At 30.7% G+C, this 14,010-nt stretch overlaps 1 long non-coding RNA gene across 1 annotated transcript; it reads right to left on the bottom strand.

The window, feature by feature from the left end:
* Positions 1–6,561: 6,561 nt before the first annotated feature.
* LOC140919251 (uncharacterized) lies at positions 6,562–7,568 on the bottom strand. Its single transcript, XR_012161842.1, has 3 exons — positions 7,370–7,568; positions 7,106–7,189; positions 6,562–6,862 (listed from the first exon to the last, which is right to left on the bottom strand). It is a non-coding gene; the product is annotated as an uncharacterized lncRNA (long non-coding RNA).
* Positions 7,569–14,010: the final 6,442 nt, after the last annotated feature.

The following is a 14,010-nucleotide window of genomic DNA, read 5'->3' as shown; positions in this document are numbered from 1 at the left end:
AGCCTACCACCCACAAACAGATGGTCAGACTGAGCGAACCAATCAATCCCTAGAAGACTTGTTGAGAGCTTGTGTGTTGGAACAAAATGGAAGTTGGGATAGCTTTTTGCCACTTATAGAGTTCACCTATAACAATAGTTTCCACTCTAGAATTGGAATAGCCCCTTTTGAGGCGTTGTATGGGAGAAGATGTAGGACCCCTCTGTGTTGGTTTGAGACGGGTGATAACCTTGTGTTAGGACCTGAGATTGTTCAACAAACTATTGATAAAGTAAAAATGATTCAGGAAAAGATGAGAGCATCTCAGAGTAGGCAAAATAGTTACCATGATAAAAGAAGGAAAAACCTCAAATTTCAAGAAGGTGATCATGTATTTCTGAGAGTTACTCCAACAACTAGGGTTGGTCGGGCATTAAAAATGCGAAAGCTTACCCCTCGGTTTATAGGACCTTACCAAATTCTTAAACGTGTTGGTAACGTAGCATATCAGATCGCGTTACCTCCGTCTCTTTCTAATCTTCATACTGTCTTTCATGTGTCTCAACTTCGCAAGTACATTTTTGATCCCTCAGACGTCATTGAGTCCGACAAGGTCCAAATAAAAGAGAAACTAACTTTTGAGACCTTACCGATACGGATTGAGGATCAAAAGACCAAAAAATTAAGGGGTAAGACAGTTTCATTAGTTAAGGTTGTATGGGGAGGTGCTACTGTTGAAAGTGCTACGTGGGAGGTCGAAAGCCAGATGCGCGATTCTTATCCAGAATTGTTTTCGTTAGGTAAATTTCGAGGACGAAATTTTCTTCAACAGGGGGAGAAATGTAACATCCTAACAATAATAATAATAGTAATAATAATAGTAATAGTAATAGTAATAATAATAGTAATAATAATAGTAATAATACTAATAATAATAGTAGTAATAATAGTAGTAATAATAATAGTAATAATAATAATAATAATAATAACAATAATAATAACAATAATAATAACAATAATGATAACAATAATAATAACAATAATAATAACAATAATAATAACAATAATAATAACAATAATAATAATAATAATAATAATAATAACAATAATAATAATAATAATAATAATAATAATAATAATTTATTCATTTACTTATTTATTTATTATTTATTTTGTTATTTATTTGTTTATATATTTATTTACTTATTCATTTATTCATTTATTTATAGTAAGTAATTTATTTGTATTTGGTGGTTGGGTGGCTATAATTCTCTCGCGAACTATTTGGGACGGCGACCGACAAAGAAACGACCCGTTATTAGATCAGATTCGTTAGACGAAATCTTCAATCGAGGTACGAGGTGAGATGAGGTTTGATTTTCTGAGTATAAAATAACGTGAGATGAACGGGAATACAAAAATTCTCAGATGTTCATTCGGGGCTTACTACGTATGGTTGAGCCCTATTGAGTAATAATAATTAATTAAGAAAAGGTGAATTGTAATAGTGAGGATTAAAAGATAATTTAGCAACCTATAGAATTGTAATAGTGAGGATTAAAACATAATTTAGCAACCTAAAGTAAAGTAAATAATAATTGGAAAGGAAAGAATAGGGGGAAGAGAAAGTTGATTGGAGAAAGAGAGAGAAGTTTAGTAAAGAGAAGCAAGGTAGAGAGTCTCGCTTACAACAACTGAGAACAATCTTTAAGAGAATTGCCCGCCCCAGATCTCCAATCTTAACTTCTCCTTCATGACCATTTATAAAATATATTATCACACTTTAGATCCCTAAGTATAATATGTGGATTGTGATTGTGAAGATAGGTTAAACCCATTAAAATCTGTCTTTCCCATCCTTTAACAGCTCAAATGTCTTCACTATGACGGCAAAGAATGCGGTTTCTTTCAAGTTTTGTATAATATTTGTTTCTTTCAGGTTTTGTTAAATAAGACAATTCAAACATGCACCTAATAGAGATTTGGATTTTGTGCACTCAACAAATACAATAGAGCTAGATGAGATTTTATTTTGAAATTTGTTTTGGTGAAATTGGAATATGAACTGTCTAATTTTGGTCTAATGACTAAGATCTATTGGCAACAATAAATGTGTCATTTCTGGATTAATGAAAATTTGTATTTAATTGGATTGGTTAGTCTTTGAGGTAATATAATTTTTTAGGAGTTAGCTTTTAGTCTCTTATCGTGTTTCACAAGGTGGAAAAAAGCTAAAATTTTGCTACCTTCTGATGAGCTTTTGTGGTATGAGACTGAAGCCATGAAGGCAACAGATTCTTCTGTCCTAGTTTGAACAATTCAGTTTCTTTTTCATAATTGGTGACACATTCTTCACAAAAATTTAGCTTATCATTCTCCTCCACGTTACTAAAGAGCTTTGATTCCACTATAGGACATGGACTTTGTGACATACTCATTTTTGAATCATGCACACTCCAAATTAAGTAACAACATCCAATAAGCATCTAAAATTAAACAAAAACAAACTTAATAATCAAACTTTTAAATCAAATTTTTATAACTTAATAATCACACTCTTAAATCAATATTTGAGAAAATGAAGCATTGGAAATATAATCACATTTGCAAAAATAAACATGTTCGAAATATATCTACTTTATCATTTTGCTTTTGGTAAAGTATAGGTACCTTGTAGAAACATATCATAGTGTGTCGTGTGGTAAAGTATGCTTTCCACAGCTCCTTGTGCCACAATAGTACATACTTACCAACATATTGCAAAATAAATTCACCTTTCACTCATACAACTATCATTATACTTAGGGATCTGAAGTGTGATAATATATTTTATAAATGGTCACGAAGGAGAAGTTAAGATTGGAGATCTGGGGCGGGCAATTCTCTTTAAGATTGTTCTTAGTTGTTGTAAGCGAGACTCTCTACCTTGCTTCTCTTTACTAAACTTCTTTCTCTTTCTCCAATCAACTTTCTCTTCCCCCTATTCTTTCCTTTCCGATTATTATTTACTTTACTTTAGGTTGCTAAATTATGTTTTAATCCTCACTATTACAATGCTATAGGTTGCTAAATTATGTTTTAATCCTCACTATTACAATTCCCCTTTTCTTAATTAATTATTATTACTCAATAGGGCTCAACCATACGTAGTAAGCCCTGAATGAACATCTGAGAATTTTTGTATTCCCGTTCATCTCACGTTATTTTATACTCAGAAAATCGAACCTCATCTCACCTTGTACCTCGACTGAAGATTTCGTCCATCTGATCTAATAACGGGTCGTTTCTTTGTCGGTCGCCGTCCCAAATAGTTCGTGAAAGAATTATAGCCACCCAACCACCAAATACAAATAAATTACTTACTATAAATAAATGAATAAGTAAATAAATATATAAACAAATAAATAACAAAATAAATAATATATAAATAAATAAGTAAATGAATAAATAAATAATAAAATAAAAGGTGAATTGTAATAGTGAGGATTAAAACATAATTTAACAACCTATAGAATTGTCGTGAATCTATTTATATCAAGATTGCATGTCGTTTGATTTTATGAATATTATGTTGATTGTTGCAATGTGAATGATATGTACTGGGGTGTTCTTGCTACTTGAATGAAATTGTGATATCACTTGAATATGCCACCTGTTTGATCTTTTATTTGTGATTGATAAGACTGAATGATGCATTGTGAGTAGTGCAAACTAAAATATTGGATTTTATTGTGATTGACTGATATACATATATAATGATGAATGTTGCGAAGTCAAACTGAAATATGTTAAGTTGTGATTTTGGAGTTAGAACTATTTTGTCATCATATAGGGAGGGTTTGACAAACCTAGTGATTCAGGGAAGTACAACTGAATGAGTCTGATCGTGGAGGGCTACAATCGAACTGTAAGGTATGACTGATAGACCTTGGGGGTACCTCTAGTGGGGAATTCCTAAGTGGATTAGTGGGTTATTCCCTAAGGTCGGGAGCTACCGTGCAACACAAGAGTACCCCGACCGTCGCGTATATGTGTCTCGGGTTGAGCTGAGGAGATCTATGAGGACTTGGCCATTCATGAATTGTCCGTCCACTCTCGTAGTGGCATAGTATCAGGCCTCCTAACCAAGTACTTAAGAGTAGAATGGTACCAAATGATGAAGTATAGAGTATAGGACATGCCTAGCATTTCATCATTGTGATTGTCTTATTGTGAATGAATTTGATGAACTGTTGATATTATACACTTGACTGCTTTTGAGGTTGTGATAATTTGATTGCTTGCATGTTTTCCTCGTGTATTTTATACTGCTACATAATTTCGATACTCACCCCTCGTTGTTTGTGTTTGGCGTTTGCGATGGACGCAGACGAGTGGTAAGTTGCAGGTGATGACTAGTACCATCGGAGAGCCGAAAGTCATCATGTCCCGAAGACCCTTATTATATGCATTGTGTTGATGTTATTTGACCATTTTATTTTTATTTTTACTTTTGGGATCCCCGCTTTGATAGTGACATCGGGTTGGGACTACGTTTGCACTTAATATTAAACATAAGTATGTGTACTTCAAAATGGATTTTGTTGTCTGATATTGTGATTTCAAGTTGTTAAGTTTGATGGAACCTTTGGATTTAGTTGACGTGTTTATGATTATGTGATACTTTTTTTCTTAATACTAAAAAAAAAGGTTTAAAAGTTTTTATTTTATTTATTTGTTAAAAAATAATTTCATTGGTTTGAAAATAAGGAAATAAAAAAAAATTATTTGGAGTTTAGGGTGTCACAAAGGAGAACTGTGCAAAATAACGAATTTCAAATTTAGGCCAAAATGGAGAAAGTTTTCTGGAACAGTTTTCGATAGGCATGTTAGTGTGTTTCCTCTTGCTTAACTGCTGAAGCTCCCTTTTTTTTTTATCAACATATTTAGAGAGTTAACATACATGGGTCAAACCCATTGGTCCCTCTATTTATTTTATGTTTTACTATTATTATTTTTATTTTGCTAAAACAAAACCAATTGTTACTTAATCTCATTTTTAATACTCTTTCAAACATCAATTAATTTTCAAAACATTACTAATATTTTATAAATTAGAGTAATTAAAATAATCAATATAAGAAAAACATATTACTAATAATTGAAACTCTCACATTCAAAATAATCTCTACAATTATATTTATTTCTCAAAATACTCACATTATAATAATATCAGCATAATAGAAAATAGTCAAAATTATAACATAAATAAATATAACATCAATATTTTATATTAATTACTAAATCATAATAAATATATATAAAATCACAATGTCATAACAAGTATATAAAAATAAACAAAATCAAACACAATATCAATTCTATCTCAAGATAATTATTTACAAAAAGATAACTAAAAATAGAAAATAATTATAAATAATTGAAATATAACTATGTGCATATTTAATATCAGTCTAACGCATAGAAAAATATTATATTAATTTGGTACGAGTATATACACGTAAAATCTTCTTAGATCTCATTCATTAAAATATTACACTAAAATACTATTTAGAAAAATATATAAAATATAATATTTGTTATTTAGATTATTCTAAAGCACCCATATAACAAAAACTAATCATGTAATTAATTAACATGTATTCTAAAATAATTTTAAAACCAAATATTTTATTTAAAATCATATTTCATTAATAAAATAGTTTATTATAAAATTTGGGGTGTTACATATTGCATAGTGATTTTATACTTTAATTAATAATTACTAATTGATTTTTATAATTCTCATATTAATTGGGAAGTAAATATGATTACTAATTGAATTGGAATTGGAATTGGAATTGGAATTCATATCATACAATTAAAAGTACAAGAACAAAAGGCTTCATTGTATGTCCTCGTATAAGATTGATAGACGAAGAAAAGAGAAAAGTTAAATCAATATTTGAGAAAATGAAGCATTGGAAATATAATCACATTTGCAAAAATAAACATGTTCGAAATATATCTACTTTATCATTTTGCTTTTGGTAAAGTATAGGTACCTTGTAGAAACATATCATAGTGTGTCGTGTGGTAAAGTATGCTTTTCACAGGTCCTTCTGCCACAATAGTACATACTTACCAACATATTGCAAAATAAATTCACCTTTCACTCATACAACTATCATAATGTAGTATTACTTTTCTATATTTCCACTTGTTTGAAGGATAGTGTGTCGTGTGAATGAATCTCTTATTAAAATCATCACCTTGTCTTCTTCCAACACAGCATAATAACAACTTCTCATATCTTTCTCTAAAAACCGATAAAACATCAAAGACACTCCTTTCTAATTTCTAAGGAAATGGATTTTCGAGGAAATTGTGATGAAGAACAATATTCATTTACTTGAGATGGAAGAACGATTTGAAACTTAATTTTTATGATTTTGTGAGACGACGAACGAAATGAACAATAATAATGGATGCTTAAAAAAGTGTGCGACAAACATATATCAAGTGTTCTGCAAAACTTAGTAAAATGTGTTATGTTCATGCAGCATTGTCCCACTACCATGAATAAACAATGACCAAAACTATAAGCCCGACATGTACTATGATGAACACTGGAGAGATTTCTGTGTATTGGAATGGTATAAACATAAATTATACATCAACAAAGTATTTTAAGAAAATAATATCAATCCATGACATACAATCATAGGTAGGATCACTTTGGCATAATTCTTTTCATCAGAATTATCTTCGAACTTAATACATGAATGGAAATTATGGTCGTCTGATCTATCTAACCAACCCCACTAAGGCTTGGTGGTTTATTGTTTTTGTCCCTTTCATCTAGCAGAACAAGCCAATATATGGTGTATGCGATTTCCCTAGTCTTCAATGCCAATAAAACAATCTTATAAAACCAGCATACAAAGATCAACATTTAATACAATTCCATTGTAAAAGGGTGAAGAAGAAAACTATAAAATGTATATAAAAATATTATAAAATATTAGAATTAAATGGTCTAAATATTGAAAAATGGGTAAGCATGCAATGCATTACATGGAAGATCCATAAAAAAATTCTACTTCAACTAAACAAAAGGAGTAAACGTAAACTTCCACAAACTCACCTCACCCATTTTAGGTTTTCCCCCAGGCTTTGATGTAATCCTGCCAAGCATTTGAAACCCACAAGAAAAGCAGAAGTATACAACCTAATTCAACATATCGCAAACCAACTCATATTAGTTCAAAAACAAAACAAAATAGAACAAATCACAATCCCACAACCTCATTCAGCAAATCCCGAAAAAAATGACATTTAACAAGCAAGCTTACTAAAATAGAAATTGAAATAAAAAACTGAAGTGATTTAGAAAGAGAATAGAACTTACTCACTACAAATCGCGAAGTGAAACAAGAGAGATGAATGTACGGTTGTTCCCAATTGAATGCATGTAGGGTTTTTTGTAGATTAGGGTTTGTTGAAGATAATAGAGAGAAAATAGTTTGAGAAATGCAAAGAAAAAGAAAAGGTTTCTTAGTGTTTGTGGAAGGAGGTGTAGTTGCATTTTCATGGTACAAAACCAAAGGGCAAAACTTTACATCTTTGTGCATTTAATTTATTTTAAAAGAATATAATATTTTTAGAAATATTGACATTCTAATTGTGTCAGAATAAATATTGAGTGTCACAATATATATATTAAAAAAAACGTTTATTTATTATCATGAGTCTCTTTAATATTTCGATATACAAAGTGAAAATATTTGTATGATTTATATATTGAAAAAATATATAAATCAAACCAAACCGACTAATTTTAATTTGTTTTTTTTTTCTTGTTTAAAAATCAAATCAAACACTGACTATACCTTTCGACTAAAATTGTTGAAAAGTTTACAATTTTAGAGTGTACGATTGATAGATGTAATAAATATTTTTCTCAAATTTGTTAATTAAATTTAGTATATTTATATTTTCTAAATAAAAATAAGAATAATTATAATAAATTAATTACAATTTATTATAAAAATTATGCAGCAGATAAATGTTTGTCATTAATCAATTAGTTAATGACGAGAATAATTACAATACATTAATTATAATTTTTTGACACTTTGATGTTATACTTTATTTACGGAAATGAGTTGCTAAATAAGTCGTTATAACGTATAATTCATACATTAAATAAATATTAATCATTAATCAATTAGTTAAAATTAATATGTTTTTATATTATCTAAATAAAAATGAGCATAATTACAATATACTACTTATAATTTATTATAAAAATCTTATGCAAAACAAATATTTGTCACTAAATAATTAGTTAACATTAATATTTTTTAATACCTTCAACATAAAGACGAGAATAATTATAATACACTAACTATAACTTTTCACACTTTAATTTTAATGTTATTTTTGTGGAAATGATTTGCTAAATAAGTAGTTAGAACGTGCAATTTATCCACGAGATAAATATTTGTCTTTAATGAATTAATTAAATTTAGTTTATATTTTATATCTTCTCCCTAAAGATGTCACTCATGTTGAACTACTTTAGTAGCACTACTAAGACGTGGGTGTGGGTGTGTGCATTCTAACCCATGACACTCTATCTTCATTCTATACTTATTTAAATCTTGTACATAGAATTGAAAATGATAATGCAAGTTGTCACTTTTGAAATTGAATCATCACACATAATATAAGTTATTGTCGATAAATTTTTTAAAATAATTATAATACAAATAATAAATTATTTTTATGAGATTGAATTATCATATACGAGACAAAATCTTAATGATAAAAATTTCAAAATAATTATCATACACGAGACAAATACTATCATACAAAGGACATATGAATAATTAATGAGTCTAGATGGTTCTATATCATAGAATTGTATGTCACGTTATTTAAAATATATTAAATTGTCATTTTTTAGTTTAAAAATCTGAGTGAGGGATCAAAACTGTCGACTTATAATGTATGAGACCAATTCCGTGAATCAGTATAAATATAGGACCAAAACTGTTATTAAGTCATATTTTTTGGTTCATACCTTTGCAATTTTCAAAAACTTTTTAAAACGTCGTTGATGTATTTTTTTAATTAAAAATATGGTGATGTGGCCAAATTGTGCGGTTGTATCATGTAGTGGTAAGCATTTTTCTAAAATTAAAAATAAATTAATTAACTCATTTAATTATTTGATTAAAAACTTAAAACTTAACTTTCAATTTCAATTTTTTTTTATATTTTTAATTTAATTAATGACATATAAATAATTAATGTATCTAGATGACTATATATTATAAAATTGTATGTTACATTATTTATAATATGCCAAATCGTGATATTTTTTAAAAAAAAATTTGAGAGAGGGACCAAAATTTTCAACTTTTAAAATATAAGATTAATTATGTGAATTGAATAAGAGATGAACCAAAATTTCAATTAAACATGAAATCGGAATATCTGGCATCACTCACAGGGGTAGTTGTTGGTTGGTAGGACTCATACACAAGAAGCCTGATATTTTTATAAATATCTATGCTCCACTTTCATTGTCAGCGCCCCTATGTGATGTTGTGCTTTGTGGACCTCTCTCCTTGTTTCCTCTGGAACAAACAAAGAGATGAATTTTCCTCTAAAGAGAGACTATGTGTGAGAAAGCATAAATCGTACAATAAAGCTCTTTAACATGTTGAGACAAAATCTCTCTTATGGTTTTAATGATAACAAAATTGTCTAAAAGATTATGATTGTGGTTAATGACTAATCTGTTCTTTTGAGTGAATTCTTATAAGAAAACAGGTTAATCATCAATAAGACAAAAAGGAGAAAAATCTGATTCAAATCTGGAAGATTGAAATACGATAGGATGGCCTCGTAAAGAGGATGAAGCTTCAAAATTGTAAAAATATCATCCTCACTGAAACAAATGTTTTTTATTCATTAAGAGAAGACAAAACAGTATGAATAAATAAAACATTTGATATAAAGAAGTTAGAAGGCAAAATGGATAGGTACGAGGTTGGATTGTACTAGGTTGGAGGACGGTTCTATAAAGTCCACATCATTCACAAATGTTCAAAGCAATCCATCTTATCATTCACAAATGTTGAAAGAAAAGGACAACTCCAGACCAAGTTCAAAGGAGTTTGATCCTCCTGCTCGAGGATTGACTGAATCTGTCCAATGACTGCTGGATGGCAATTCTGTAAATATGATGAAAAACCTTGGACTTTTTGATTGAATCTCCAACGGTCATAAAAAGCTTGTCACATGGAAAGATCATCACAAGACTTATATAAAAGGCAAGGAAGTCTTAATTATAAGATACACAACAACTTTGCATAAAAAGATCAAGAATCTTAAAGCTATCTAGAGCAATTTCCATCTTTTCTTTATACTTTCTATAATCCTACACTAGATCTTGGAAATATCTTTTGAGAAAGTGTATAAGTAAAGAGAAACAATCTTATTCATATTACATTGTAATTTCCACGTGAGTTATACTAGGAAATTGTTGAAACTTGTTAGAAACAAGATTGTAAGCTTGACGAGACTAAAGAATACACAAAGTGTAATCATCCACTGTGAGAGGTTGATCATTTTGATCATTAGTAAAATCTCACAAGTGTGTGAGGACTGATCATAACCTTCTTTGGGTGAACCAGTATAAAAGTTGTGTGTGTCATTCTCTACATTTTATCTTTCTTTTACTTAACACAAGTTTATGTACTTGTCGTCACCTTGATTCCCCCATTTTGACGGAAAAAAAAAAAGAAGACACATAAGCTTAAAAAATGTTAAGTTATATTTCAAAGCACAACCTACACAATGAATCTAGACCAGATCAATGATCATTCAATTGTCTTATTTAAATATGTTAAACTTTAAGTGAACATTGGATTCTCTAATTTTAAAAAAGAAACAACAATTTCAATGTGTAAACCTAAATTTAAATAGTCCATAGAAAAGACACCTTGAATTCTTTTAGTAGTGAAGGTTAACATGATGTCAAAGATAAAAAAAAAATTGATGTTTGCAGTTTTACATGATCCCATGTATGTCAAAAAAACAAATAAAATGATGGGTAAATAAATATTTGAATTTAAAAGTGTTTTTATCATATATATATATATATATATATATTAATCATGTATTTATTCTTACTAGTTACACATTTGAATGGACACAATATAAACTAAATATTATAAAATATAGTTATAAAAATAGTAGTGTGGGTGATTCAATTTTGACTTAGTCAAAATTGGCTTGGTCATTGTTCACTCTAAGACAAATATTTCTACGAATTTTACTTAGTCAATAATAAAAATCCAAATAATAAATTATTTAATATGAAAATACTTTATCAAATAATTAAACATCCAAAGAATAATTATCTTACTATCGTCACACTAAATTAATAAAAGGATAAACAAAACTAACGATTTTAAATTAATTAATTAGAAAAAGGGTGTTACAATACTTACCCCCTTAAAATAGTTTCGTCGTCGAAACTAAAAGGTTTCTAGAAGGTCTGGGTAAAGCTCTCTCATCTTCTCTTCCAACTCCCAAGTAGCATCCCCTAAAGGAGGCATAAAGCTGATCAGAGAGAATGAATAATTCTCTTCATTGAGTTTAATTGCACACATGAATAAGGAATTAAATCGGAATAATGTCATTCAATGACCAACCGTTAAGAATTAATTGGCATTCATGTATTTATTCTTGCTAGTTACACATTTGAATGGACACAATATAAATTAAATTTTATAAAATATGGTTATAAAAATAGTAGTGTGAGTGATTAAATTTGACTTAGTCAAAATTGGCTTGGTCATTGTTCACTCTAAGACAAATATTTCTACGAGTTTTAATTAGTCAATAATAAAAATCCCAATAATAAATTATTTAATATGAAAATACTTTATCAAATAATTAAACATTCAAAGAATAATTATCTTACTATCGTCACACTAAATTAATAAAAGGATAAACAAAACTAATGATTTTAAATTAATTAATTAAAAAAGGGTGTTACAATACTTACCCCCTTAAAATAGTTTCGTCCTCGAAACTAAGAGGTCTCTAAAAGGTATGGGTAAAGCTCTCTTATCTTCTCTTCCAACTCCCAAGTAGCATCCCCAGTCGTCTGGTTCCAAATCACCTTAACCAATGGAATTTCCTTTCCCCTCAAATGTTTGGTAGTTCTGTCGGCGATGCTTATCGGTGGGACCTCGAAAGTAAAATTCTCCTTCAATTGAATATCATCTGACGCAATAATATGGTATGGATCTGCAATGTACTTCCTCAATTGTGATACATGGAACACATCATGTAAATTAGCTAAATTCGGTGGTAAAGCAATTTGATACGCCACTGGACCCACACGTCGAAGAATTTGGTATGGTCCAATAAACTTCGGAGTAAGCTTTTTAGACTTCAATGCCCTACCAACTCCAGTAGTAGGCGTCACTCTCAAGAATACATGTTCATCCTCCTGAAACTCCAAGGGTCTCCTATGTCGATCAGCATAACTCTTCTGCCTGCTCTGTGCTGTTCTCATCCGCTCTTGGATCTGACGCACCTTCTCTGTAGTCTGTTGCACCAGCTCTGGCCCTACAATTAAGTTTTCGCCATCCTGATACCAACACAAGGGAGTTTGACACTTGCGCCCATACAAAGCCTCGTACGGGGCCATACCGATGCTTGCATGATAGCTATTATTATAGGTAAATTCAACAAAAAGCAATAGATCATCCCAACTTCCTCTGTTATCTAATGTACAAGCTCTTAGCAAATCCTCTAATGTCTGAATAGTCCTTTCAGTTTGACCATCGGTTTGAGGGTGGTAGGCGGAACTCAATCTCAATTTAGTACCCAATGCCTCATGCAATGCTCCCCACAAACGAGAAGTGAACTTTGGATCTCTATCTGACACAATGCTAGATGGTATCCCGTGTAATCTAACAATTTCCGCAACGTAAATCTCTGCAAGCTTAGATACATTGTAAGTAGTCCTTACAGGTATGAAATGTGCGGATTTTGTGAGCCTGTCAATAATCACCCAAATGGAGTCAAATTTCTTCTGAGTCTTAGGTAATGCCACCACAAAGTCCATAGATATGCTATCCCATTTCCACACTGGTACATCTAATGACTGCAACAATCCAACAGGTTTTTGGTGTTCAACCTTAGCCTTTTGGCAAGTCAGGCAAGACGCCACATATTCCGCCACTTGTTTCTTCATTCCTGGCCACCAAAATCTTTGCTTCAAGTCTTTATACATCTTTGTAGTACCAGGATGAATACTCAGTTTGCTCTTGTGGGCCTCATCCAAAATGGTTTTTCTCAACTCTGCATTATCCGGCACACAAATACGTTTATTACACCACAAAATGTTATCTGGACCCATTTCAAATTCGGGAGCCTTGCCGGTCTCAACCAATTTCCGTCTCTCCTGAATAGCCTCATCGGTCACTTGAAGGGCTTTTATCTCATTCATTAGTTTATTATCTACAACGATCATTCCACATTGTACTTTTCCCGACAAAAAATCTATATTAAGATTCAAGTCGCGAAAATTCTCTAACAACTCTAATCCTTTCAATGTTATGGATGATAAATGGGCTCGTTTCCTACTCAAGGCATCAGCCACCACATTGGCTTTTCCTGGGTGATAGTGCAACATGAACTCATAATCCCTGATGAACTCCATCCATCTCCGCTGTCGGATATTAAGCTCCTTCTGGTCGAACAAGTATTTCAAACATTTATGGTCACTGTATACATCAAAATTGCACCCATACAAATAGTGCCTCCAAATCTTTAGTGCAAAAACTATTGCAACCAACTCCATGTCATGCGTGGGATAATGTTTCTCATGCACCTTCAACTGTCTTGAAGCATATGCTACCACCTGTTTGTTCTGCATAAGTACACAACCCAACCCTTGTAAAGAAGCATCACAATAAACTTCATATGGTTCTTCTGGTTGTGGTAACACCAACACCG

This window comes from Cicer arietinum, chromosome 1 (genome assembly GCF_000331145.2).
Source record: "Cicer arietinum cultivar CDC Frontier isolate Library 1 chromosome 1, Cicar.CDCFrontier_v2.0, whole genome shotgun sequence".
Classification (NCBI taxonomy): domain Eukaryota; kingdom Viridiplantae; phylum Streptophyta; class Magnoliopsida; order Fabales; family Fabaceae; genus Cicer; species Cicer arietinum.
This window is presented reverse-complemented; position numbering and strand designations above follow the sequence as displayed.